Raw genomic sequence first — 13446 nt, forward strand, 5'->3', positions numbered from 1 at the left:
GAGAATAGAGAGCCCAGAAATAAACCTATGTATCTAGGGGCAATTAATATTTGACAAAGGGGGCATGAGCATACAATGGAGTCATGATAGGCTCTTCAATAAATGGTGTTGGGAGAAGTGGACTGGTACATGCAAAAAAATGAAACCAGACCATCAACATACAACAGATTAGAGAATAAACTCAAAATAGATAAAAGACTTAAGTATAAGGCATGACACTACAAAAGTCCTAGTGGAAAACATAGGCAGTAAAATTTCAGATATCCCATGTAGCAATACTTTTGCTGATATATCTCCTTGGGCAAGGGAAATAAAGGGAAAAAAAACAAATGGAACTACATCAAATTAAAAAGTTTCTGCATGGTTAAAGAAACCATCATCACAATGAAAAGTAAACTGACTGTATGGGAGAACATATTTGCCAGAGACACAGCAGGCAACAGTTTGGTTTAAGCTTAAAAATATATAAAGAATTCACATGACTTCACACAAGGAAGACAAACCAATTAAAAAATGGACAAAGGACTTCAATATACATTTCTCCAAGAAAGACATATGGATGGCCAATAGACATATGAAAAAATGTTCAACATCACTAGCCATCACAGAGATACAAATTAAAACCACAATGAGATATCACCTCACACCTGTCAGAATGGCCATCACTAATAAATCAACAAAAAACAAGTGCAGCCAAGGATTTGGAGAAAAGGGAAGCCTAGTGCACTGTCGGTGGGAATGCAGACTGGTCCAGCCACTGTGCAAAACAGTATGGAATTTCCTCAAAAATCTGAAAATGGATCTGCCTTTTGACCCAGTGATTCCACTGTTTGGAACATACCCTAAGAATCCTGAAACCATGATTCAAAAGAACTTCTGCACCCAATGTCTATAGCAGCACTATTTTCATAGCCAAGTACTGGAAACAGCCTAAGTGCCCATCAGTAAATGAGTGGATTAAAAAACTGTGGTTCATTTACACAATGGAATACTACACAGCAGAAAGAAGGATCTCTTACTTTTTATGATGGTCTGGATGGAACTGGAGAATATTCTGCTAAGTGACATACTTCAGTTGGTTAAAGACAAATACCATATGACCTCACCTATAAAAGGAATCTAATGAACAATATACTAATGAACAAAATAAAACCAGAGACATGGAAACATGGAATAGACTGAAAGTGACCAGAGGGGAGGGGAGAGGGAGATAATGGTGGGAAGAAGGGGAAGGGATTGGTCAAAGAACACGTATGAATGATCCACAGAAATGGACAACAGTGTGGGGATTGACTGTGGGAGCAGGGGTGAGCTGGGAGGAGGAGGGCAATGGGGAAAACTAAGGACAACTGTAATAGGATATACAACAGTTAAAAAAAAATAAGGAGATTATACCATATTTCCAGGTAGCCTCAATGTAATCACAGAGGTTCTTAACAGCAGAAGAAGGAGGCAGAAGAGTGGGCTGAGTGAAACAATTTGAGAAGGGCTCAACCAGCTATTGCTGGCTCTGAAGATGGAGGAAGTGTTCAGCAGCAAAGGAATGTGGTGGTTTCTAAAAATTGGAAAAGACTTTTAGAGTACATTCCCAGCAGCACAATCGCTGAATCAAAGGCATTTTTGGTTTTTTGAGGAAATTCCATGCTGTTTTCCGCAGTGGCTGGACCAGTCTCCATTCCCCCCAACAGTGAACTAGGATTCCCTTTTCTCTGTATCCTTCTAGCACTTGTTGTTTGTTGATTTATTGAAGATGGCCATTCTGACAGGTGTGAGGTCTAGTCCCTTCCCCTTCTTTCCACCATTATCTCCTCCCCCCCCCACCCCCCCGGTCACTTTCAGTCTGTTCCATATTTTCATGTTTGGTTCTATTTTGTTCATTATTGTTCATTAGATTCCTCTTGCAATTCCAATGGTATTTTGTATTTGGAAGACAAATCCAATGGTATTTGTCTTTCACCAACTGGCTTACTTAGCTTAGCATAATATTCTCAATGTGGTTTTAATTTGCATCTCTCTGATGCCTAGTGATGCTGAGCATCATTTCATATGTCTATGGGTCATCTGTAAGTCCTCCAGAATAGACATCTGAAGTTCTGAAGTGTTTATTCAGATCCTTTACCCATTTTTTTTTTAATTTGGATTTTTGTCTTCCTGGTGTTGAGTTATCTGAATTCTTTATATATTTTGGAAATCATATATTTGCCCAGTATCATTTGCCATTGTATCATTGGCAAATTTGCTCTCCTATACACATGTAATTTTTCATTTTGATGATGTTTTCCTTAGCCATACAGAAGCTTTTTAATTTGATGTAGTCCCATTTGTTTATTTTCCCCTTTATTTCCCTTGCCCTAACAGGGTGTCCAGACTTTTAGTGTCTTTGGGTCACACTTGAAGAAGAAGAGTTGTTTTGGGCCACACATTAAATACACAAACACTAATGAAAACCAAAAAATTCTCATAATGTTTTAAGTAAATTAATGATTTTGTGTTGGGCCACATTCATAGCCATCCTGGGCTGCATATGGCTCATGGACCGTAGGTTCAACACCCTTGCCTAGGAGATCCCACCCCCCCACTTCCACAGTCAATCCCCACACTGTTGTCCATTTCTGTGGGTCATTCATATGTGTTCTTTGACCAATCCCTTCCCCTTCTTCCCACCATTATCTCCCTCTCCCCTCCCCTCTGGTCACTTTCAGTCTATTCTATGTTTCCATGTCTCTGGTTCTATTTTGTTCATTAGTATATTGTTCATTAGATTCCTTTTATAGGTGAGGTCATATGGTATTTATCTTTAACCAACTGAAGTATGTCACTTAGCAGAATATTCTCCAGTTCCATCCAGACCATCATAAAAAGTAAGAGCTCCTTCTTTCTGCTGCATAGTATTCCATTGTGTAAATGAACCACAGTTTTTTAATCCACTCATTTACTGATGGGCACTTAGGCTATTTCCAGTACTTGGCTATGAAATAGTGCTGCTATGGACACTGGGGTGCATAGGTTCTTTTGACTTGGTACTCGGGATTCTTAGATTAAAAAAATAAAATAACTGTACTTGAACAACAATAAAAAAAGAAAAAATAAAATACATAAACACTAGAAAAGAGTAAAACAGACTCTTCCTTAGAACCTTTAGAAAGGGATGGAAGTCCTACCAACACCTTGACTTTTAGTCCAGTGAAAACCATGTCCAACATCTGACCTCTAGAACTCTGATAAAAATATCCATTGCTTTAAGCATTCAAACCTATGATAATTTATTACAGCAACAATAGAAAATTAATATAGGAGATGAATATCTCAGCCCAATGTGATGCTCTGAAAACCTTAGAATGTAACTGAAAACTCTTTAGTAATGTATAGAATTAATGTCTCCTGTGCTCATGATTAATATTTAAAAAATACAAATGAATTCACTAGGGTAAAAGAAAGTTGTCAACTGCTAGATAAAAAATTATGTTACAGTATACTTATCATAATACACATATATGCAAATTTAGTCTTTTGTAGATGGTATCTATGTAGCCGTAGACATTAGTTATTTGTGTTGATTATCCCATAGGATACTTACCTTAAATTTGGGTCCATAATTGTTTTAAAATACCTTCAAAATGATTATTCTATGATGCTACAGTGATGTGAAAATAACAATTACTATACACAGAAACTTCTGAAGGCAATGAAATTGCCATGTCCTTTAGAACAGTTTATAGAACTTCTAGAAGTTGTTGTGGTATATTAAAATCAGTACAAGCTTTTGAGCTTTTAACATATCTGTCCAAAGCATCCTGCTTACTTTCAAAGAAAGCTTATTTAAATGCTATTAAAGACATAATTCAGTTAAGAAAACATGATGAGGTTAACCAAACAGAGAATACAGAAGAAAGCTCAGTAGTGTCTGAAAGGCCTTAAATCCACACTGTTGATCCTAACGGTAAACTCGTGGTCCAGGTTAGAGCCCGCGAACTGAAAAGCGTCATGTCGCTGCCACGCTCTGTGTCAGTGCAGATGCAGGTTGTCAAAGAAGTTTTTTTCTTTTTTATTAATGAGAAAAAGATGTGTCTCAAATAGGTTTGTTCATGATATCTTGCTTGCATCATGACTGAAAAAAAGAAATTTACATGGAATTTGTGATCAATATATTTTATAGTTTATTAATCAAAAGATATATACTTAAAATATTGTTAAGTTTCCCTGAAATGCTATTAAATAATATATAGGTATGGGTGTATGCCTTGGCATATATTCAAATTTTATATAGAGAATTATGGAGTTAAAGGAAGACAAAATGTAAAATATCCAAGCCAATTTCAATTTTTCCTTGACTTGGTATGTATTGAATTTCCAAAAATAGCACAGTAAGCAGTGAACAAAATAGTAATATAAAATATAGATAACAGTAGAAAGCAGTGCAATCAGATGTTAGAGTCTAAGTCCATTTAAGACTCTGTCCTCAAAATCAAGTGTAAAAATCAGAGAATAATTTAGCACAAACAGACTGAGTTCACTAACAAAGGCATTTCTTAAACTGAATTTTTCTCACATCAGGTGGCTTTCCCTTCCCCTCCTCCCACTTTTTTTTTTTTAATCAAGCCTAAGGAAACGGATAGTGAAGTTCTGTAATAACAAAGTATAATGGGACCTCCTACACCACTGAATGCAGAGGGCTGTCTATTCTATTTTTAAAAGTCTCCAGGGAAAGAGCTTCTACAACTTCCTTGTGAATCTCTGACTTGATACCTGGCAATCTTCCCCTCCCAGGGTCCCCAGGCTGGTCTTCCTCCCTTGCTTAAGAATTTATTATAGATCAAATTATTTTAGGGTTCTGAATATATTGTTATATTTAAACCATACTTTCCCCCAAAGGGGCTCAATTAAAAGAGTGCAGGATGTGTGTGCGGTGCAGTGCTCTCTGCAAAGGAAGGGGTTCAATTAATAATACAAATGGGTGAGATTAAGGGGATAAACAGAAATCAAAATCCTTCAGATAGTGCTCTTTCAAAAGTTTGGAACAGCTGAAGTCTGAAATAGTCTTCCTGGATATATTTCATTTCTTACTGGAGTTACAAAAATATATGCCACTGAAGACAGAGGATCCCAGCCCGAATCAGTCCTCAGGCCAGAAACTGGGCCACACTGTACATTTCTTCATTAGAGGTTGATGATGGTGTGTACCTACCTCAAATTTTAATGTGAACTTATTAATGTTTGTACAGTATTTTTAAAAATGTTAACCTCTATTAGTAACTCTGAGGACTTAATGCTGTTGTTATTTCTCAAGGTTTTTTTATTGCTATTTTCCATCAAAAATTATGCAATACTGTGGAAGAGAATGGTGCTCTATTTTTGCCATAGAATATGTTGGCATTTGGGAAGAGAAAGAAATTTACTTTTTTAAATGTTCTTATTTCTTCAATATTCTCTACTACCTTCGTATTGATTTTACCTTAGGGAAACGTGCCACAATATAACTAGGAATTTTAAAAAATCAATATTGCCATTTATACTATCCATAAACTTCTAGTTAAAACATCAATGGAGTTATCTAATTTAAATAGTAAAAAATGTGAACTTACCTACTTAGGTTAACTATTTTATGGTTTGTTTACTTTGCATTTTAGGAGAGGGCTCTACCCTTCTTGGGTTTTTTAGTTACTTGTGATTCAATTAATATAGGTTTTAGGTATAAGACACATTTAGATTCTAATTTTTGTGTTTTAATTTTATTAAAATGAACACGAGAAGAATTTTTAATTAATTTCAGTTCTCAAAATTTCTTTCTTCTCCTTCGTGTTAAGGAAAGCAGGGAATTTATCATGATTGTGAGCAAGCTATGAGCCAATATATTGGGACTAAAATAACAGGTTACTTGCAATAATTAAGGTCACCTTGTCTTTATGTTGTCATTTGTTTAGGGAAAGGATTTAGAGGTCTGTTTGTCTATGCCAGATGATTGAATATATTACTGGAGCCCAGCTGGGAGTGGGAGATTTTTCTCAGTGAGCACTTTTTAGGTCTTCTGACTCTGCCACCACAGTTCCATTCTAGGGACAGGGCAAGAACTGCACCATGCGGTTGTTACAGGGGTCAAATATAAAGTACGGACAGCGAAGAGGACCCTCTCTTTTGCTGCTCTTCCAATTCAGCTATGTAGGCTACTCTGGTGTTTAAAAGGTATTACCAGTTAATTGTTTCTGTTCCTTTCATTGCATGTGCAACTGGTTAGAATTCTAGTAAGAGTCCCAGAGTTTCTGTGTGCCATCGGTCTGTCTGCTGTCCGTTCAGATCCTTATCTGACCCAGGAGGTGGAGGCTGGCAGTGAGAAGTCAGGGTGTTAGTTCCTCTTCTGTTTTCCAGACACATCTTAGAGTTAGGGAAGAGGACTGTTAGTATGGAAAGGAAAGAGGAATGTGGGAGTGGCTCATTGTACCAAGATCCACATAAGTTAGCTGAAAGTTCACATCACAAATAATGGATACAAAGTTTCTCCATTTTTTTCTGTAATATTTAACTATTGTTCATCTTGGATCTAGCATGTAATTACCATGTCTCATTTTCTTTGTCTTTAAGAAAATATAATAATATTTAATCTCAAAAATATTTTAAAATTATTTGTAATTCTTTATGAAGTTTGTCAGATTAATGCTTCTTTTAGTCACTATTCATATCATTCAATCATAGTTTATCTTTTGTTCAGTAACAATGTATCCAGCTTCTTAACAGATTGTATTACGGGAGCAGTGGGGGGGGGGGCAAATAAAGGAGAATATATTTTCTGTTTTATCCTGTTCTACATGATTTGCTTAAATGTTATGTGTGTGTCTGTGGAGAGGTTATCTTTCTTCAAATAAATTGTTTCAAACTAAAGTCACGTTTCTCAGTGGATTATTAATTAAACAATGAAAGAAGATTAGTTTATGCTTTCCCATTAGAATATAATCACAAATGGATTCTTAATTTCAGTAATTTTGACATAAAATTATTTTATTTGTAAGACCTCATTTTGCTAATTTGATATTGTAACATTAAAGTTTATTTTCTTGGTTGTAGTGCTATCATGTCAAAGAGAGAATAACACATGTAGATAAAAATACTTGTACCTGTGATATTAACCAAAATAATTTTTAAAACCTTATTTCCTTCTATTAGCTATGTCTATAAATCTAAAAGAAATATTAAACTATGCCTTTGTTAGTTTAGAATATGGACTCAGTACCAGACATTCAAACTGGCTGTAGAAAAGAAATCACTAAGAAGTGTACATGAAGGATTTATTGCACATTTCTTTCTGAGGTGAGCAAAAGCAAATCTGCTATTGCTGATTCCACTTGAAAGCTTATTGAGGGAAATGGTACGATTTCTTATAACAGAAACATTTAAAATGTTGGGGTTAAAAATCCTACTCAACATTTTTTAACTGCTCTAGTTTTAATTCATAATTACAAGCTTATTCCAATCGCTGCATAATGAAACCACATTTTAGACCAACAGCTGTTACCTACTTTTCTGGTAGCCTTGGGGTATGAATATTTTAATATTCATTTTTATGTGCAGATAAACTAAATACTTTCTACTGGAAGTTATCAAATTAATCACAAAAATCTTAGTTGCTGCTCTTTCTTCCATGTAACTCACTTTTTAAAAAACTGCTCGCTTTATGCTCCATTTTTTATAAACTTGAAAGTGATTTTTAGATAAGGCAAAGAAGAGAATATGCAGAAATCTGTGAATATAAAGGATCCTGGGAAAGATCAGGGCCATAGTGTTTCAGTGACCCACACTTTCATTCTCTTCCATCTTTTGCAAAGTCAGTTTAAGCCACATTTGTTTTGCTTGTGGCAATGTTTTAATAACTGGTTTTGTGTTAGAAGGCTATGATTTTCACTTAGAGAAATGGCATTAGGTTATCATATGCAAATGATACGTCTAAAGGGTAGATTCTTCCCTCCGCAATCTTTGAGCACAATGTCACAAACACAATGTGGTCAAGCAGAAACATGTGGCAATTTTGTTTGAGGGGAGCAGTCAACAAATAGAAAAATAAAAGTTCTGTAGCCCAGTAAAATCCAGAAGTGAAGCAGCAGATAAAATGGTGATGGGGGATCTCTAAAACAAAATAGAAATAGATGAATTTGTAGCTAAGGTTGGCAGGTGTCAATACCGGGGACAGTCAAAATATGTTTTTTATGTTTATGAATTCTGTAGGAAGGTCTTTTCCCTGTCTTCATTTCAACAAAATAACATTACTTACATAATACAATAAACAATATTTTTGAGTGTAAAACATAATCTATACCATTAGCAGGTCAAAGTCAACTCTCATTAATATTAAACCATGTCAACTTAAACATATTTGAAGCCTGAGCATGGTGATAGAAAAATAATGATACAAAAAAAAAAAGCACATAAAATGCTCTATGTAGAGTTTTTGTAGTTACAAGGACCGGCTTCAACTTTTTCTGTGAAAATGTGTTTGACCTTAGTAAGCACTCATGTGTTGATGTCCTGTGCATTTCTTCTTTCTGACTTTAGGTTCTTGGCTCCTGGGATAACAGACTGTAAATACTCAGGCCCTGGGTTTATGTGAACAGATGCTTTACCCCTGTCCCACTGCCCGTTTTTAAAGTGGAGGCATTTGGTAGGTGTTGATGGTGATGGGAGACAGAAATTTCTAATCCTTTCCAGTGCCTGTGTCAGCTAAAATTTCCATGCTCACATCATTCATTGTGCATTCCTCATCTGCCTTGGATTCTTCCCATTATTCCATAATCTTTTGACTGTGACTTAAGAAGTCCCTGTTTGATACTGGGGAAATTTTATCGTTAGCTTATTTCTCATTTTCACCTTTTTCCTTTGCCAACATGTCTTAACAGTTACTTGCTTTATCCTATGCCATTTTTAATGGAGTCCCAGCTTTTTCAGAGCTTCCTTATCTTTTATAGTCCCTCAAGTGTCTCTTCATTGACTTTCCAAATCATCCCTGAGGCCCTGTTGGACTCCCTACAGTTGACTTATGTATTCCCAAGGCTGTTCCCAGCACTTACTGAGCAATTGCTCTGTGGGTACTTTGCATGCTTTACTTATTTTGTTGCCATCATCCATAAAGTTATTCTTGCTAGATCTTGCTTCTGTTCTCATTGTCACAATACTTTGAGAATTCTGTTAGTACCTCCATGCAATAGTGGAGAAGATGAAGCTTACAGGGGTTGGATAAGATGTCAAAAGACAAACAGCTGTTAGGAGCTACAGCTGGGAGTTAATGTTGGGTCTAGGCCAGAATAATGCTCTTAGTTACTATTACCATATTGATTCATGCTCTTCTTCCTTACTCACCATCTTCTCGGTGATATTAGCATTCCTCTGTCAGTTCATCAGTATGTTTTACTGACTCTTAGTTTCAACATTTTTAGCATTTCACTATAGAATCACATGTGTACCACATTTCCACCTCTGAAACCTCAGAGTTGGTGGGCTCCTCACAAACACAGCAGCTTTGCCTGCCATTCTCTCTCTTCTCCTCTATTGAACCTACTTCTCAGTGTCTCTCATTTTCCGGACACACATCCCTTCCAAAAAGTGTCAAATCGTACCTCCTGGACTACATCATCTTCTCTCACCTGAACAATCTGGTCACCTCAAGTTTTAATGGCTCTTATACATCAGTATAGACTCCTAAAGACTCTTTAAAAAAAAACAATTTTATTTATTTATTTTTAGAGAGAGGGAAAGAGAGGGAGAAAGATAGGGAGAGAAACATCAATGTGTGGTTGCCTCTCACACACCCCCTACTGGGGATCTGACCCACACAACTCAGGTATGTGCCCTGACTGGGAATCTAACAGGTGACTCTTTGGTTCTCAGGCTGGTGCTCAATCCACTGAGCCACACCTGCCAGGGCAAGACTCTTGATTTTAATATTCACCCTCAATCTAATATAATTCCTGAAACTACTTTATCCGCATCTTTCTCTAGATTACTAGGGAACAAAAAAAGATACTTGGGATATTGTCTTGCCTTAAAAGAAGGCTGTTTCTAAGAAAATGCAGACTTGACTGGAAGATATTGTTTCCAGCTGTACTTTGGCACTTTCTCCTTCTTGGAAGTTCTATTGATAGTCTCTGATTCCTTATTGCTTTCACCTGAGGCCTTGTTCCAAACCTGCTTTTACTTCCTCCTTTCTCACAAGCCAACTCTAAGCTTAGCAGAAGGATCTATTAGTCAAACCTCTTCTCTCAATCATCTCATTCTCTGTGGAAAATTCTCAAATTCAGTCCAATTTACTGTGACAATCACTCTTCATATATATCTAGGTTTTGTGCAGTTTTTATTTTGAGACATCTCACTCTGAAGCTTATTCCTTTCCTTTACCATGATTTAAGTCATTTTTATTACAACAATATCTTTCTTCTTGCCCTCAAACACACTTGGGCTTTTCTTTCTTAAAAAGTTCTTTGCTGACAGTCTGCCTCTGCTAGTCACCATTTATTTCATGTTGGTTTACCTGTCTGTTGTGTTGCAGTCTTAAATTAACATTCTTAACCCATTGTGTTTGTCCTTTAACAATCTTTCCTTTAATTTCTTGAAATTTGACTTATGCACTCAGCATTTGCGGAAATTGCCATCTTTAATAACGTTATTCTTGCTAGATCGTGCTTCTGTTCTCATTGTTCTTGATGTCTCTGTAGGATTTGGTACAAGTAAGCTGAAACTCTAGCAAATCTAATTTTTTTCTTGATTTTTATAACAACATTAGTAAAGTTTGCTCCTGCCAACTTGGCCATTCCTTTAATATTTCTTAAAGATAAATCCTAGGAGTTCTAAGTTTCTATTTCTACAGTAGCTGTCTCATGGTTCAGCTCTAACCCCTGTGATAGTCACTTTTAAATCATGATTTCGTTCCCCAGCTCTCATATGGTGCTTTTCCACTTGGTTTTCAAATCACCATTTTTAAAGATCTAGAACTGAAATCATTCAGAAGTCATATTTTATTTAATGATTTCTTTCTACTATGTAGCAACTGCCTGCTACTTGGTAGGCACTCATATATTTGATATAAGAGTATTAGAGGCAGGCTTTATTGAGCAGCTACTATAGTGTGCTATAGACAATAGGATAGGCACTTTAGATATTTTATTTAATATTCTCAAAAATCCCTTGAGGATAGGCTCTGGGCAAACCCTGATGATTGCTTAACCCAACCTTTATCCACAATTCCTTTTTCTTTAGCCCTATTCTAGCCCAGGTTGGCCAATTGATGTGATTCTGGATAATAAAGTACAAGTGAAAGTTTAAAAGATGGGTGTTCCAGGGAAGCTTTGGGTTTTCCCAAGAAAAAGAGACATGCTTAGATCCTATGCCTCTTCACCCTGTACCCATCCCTTGCTGCTTACCAAGAGCATAGATGTAATCACTAGAGATGCTGCAGCCATCTGCCGCCCATGAAGCCACAAGCATGAGGACAAAGGCAATGACTAGTGACTATGAAAGTGAAAGACAGAAAAATCTAGGTTCCAAACAGCATCTAATTTCTCTTTCCTCAGGTATTACTTTTCAAGTAATTGGTATTGTCATTCTCCTAACAGCTGTGCCCAGTCCTTGCATTTTGCTCGACTACCCCAGCATCTCATATTTGGATTTCTGCCTTTATTTCTTAACTAATATGACTTCAGCATCTCGCCATAAAAATTCATTCTGGTTAATACTGACAGGATAAACTTAAAGAGCTCTGTAGTAATGTGAAAAGTACAGATGGCAGTGTTAACTAGTGTTAACTAATGCTAAGTTGATGATCATATTGTAGTATATAAATGTATCAAACACGTTGTACACCTTAAACTTACACAATATTGCTTGTTAATTATATCTCAATAAAAACTACATATAAAATGTTATGTATATGCCACTAGCAAAAAAGAAATACTGTTTTAAACTTATATACAGTTTGTATATACAATAATTTATATAGAACTTCTGTACTGTTTATTCACTTATGAATTATTCCATTTAATCTTTAAAAACTGTGCAAAATATATTTTATTATCATTATTATTCATAAATGGAGACTTACAAATGGTCAAGCCCATAGTCACTACCAGTAAGTCTGAATCAGAAATAGAATCCAGACCTGGCTGGTGTGGCTCAGTGGATTGAACACCGACCTGCAAATCAAAGGGTTGCTTGTTCAATTCTCAGTCAGGGCACACTGCTGGGTTGTGGGCCAGATACCCAGTTGAGGGTGTGCGAGAGACAATCACACGTTGATGTTTCTCTCCCTCTCTTTCTCCCTCACGTCCCCTCTCTCTAAAAATAAATAAATAAAATCTTTAAAAAAGAGAAATAGAATCCAGTTCCCTTGCTATCAAATTTGATGCTTTTAAAAACTCATTACTGTTCTCAAATTGTTTTCAATTTATTTACTTTTGCTTAATATTGTATTGGAGTTGTTAACATTGTGAAATATCAAATGCATTTTAAGTAAATTTTTTCCATAATCTTTCTCCATCCTCCCATCCTCCACATGTAACTTTTCCTTGACTTCCCAACATATCTCCCCACTTTAGTCAGACCAGTTTAGATATAGATTCTAAGCCTGTTTATACTTTTTTTGTGCTTGCTATTAATCCTTTTTGTATTAAAAATTAAGTGACTTTTTAGATAGAGGAAGAGAGAGGGAAAGATCAATTTGTTATTCCACTTACGTACGCATTCATTTGTTGCTTCTTGTATGTGCCCCGACTGGGGATCAAACCCACAACCTTGGTATCTTGGGACATACTCTAACCAACTGAGTTACCAAGTCAGAAAAGTTTCTTTCTTTTCTCTCCCTTCCTTCCTCCCTCCCCACTTCCTTCCTTGTCTTTATTTCTTTCTTCAAATTGCTGAATGACGAATGAATTATAAACACCCCACCTTTTGTTATAAATGCGCCATACCAAACTGCCTGATAAATCATCATCAGCATTAGCTGACTTCAGCCTTGTATGATCTTGTTTATGATATGTTTTTTTCCTATTGCTATATTACTAAAGTCCATTACCCAAAATGTTGCCAAAGACTTTCATAATGAATGAATATAAATATCATAAAAGAAAGATAAGAACAAGTTCCTCTGGTGTTATGTGTGAATTTCTGTATCTCCAAGCCCTGACTATTGAAACTCAAGAGTGTCAAGAGTGAGAAGCAGGATCGGTGACAGAATGCTGTCATAAAATGGCTCATCTAGCCTCGATGTGCTCCATTTTAAACCTACAGTGAGTAAATTTCCAAAAGGGTTTTCAGTTTTAAAAAATTAAGTGGGGATATTGCATGTTGCTGCACTCAACGGCATGGGCACATAAGTGTAGCATGATGTGTGGAAACCTGGAATTGTCGGAGACAGGCATGTTCTGAGTTCCAGCTCTGTCTCTGGGTGGCTTACGTGACTTGGGGTGACAGTCTTTT

This window comes from Desmodus rotundus, chromosome 3 (assembly GCF_022682495.2).
Source record: "Desmodus rotundus isolate HL8 chromosome 3, HLdesRot8A.1, whole genome shotgun sequence".
NCBI lineage: Eukaryota > Metazoa > Chordata > Mammalia > Chiroptera > Phyllostomidae > Desmodus > Desmodus rotundus.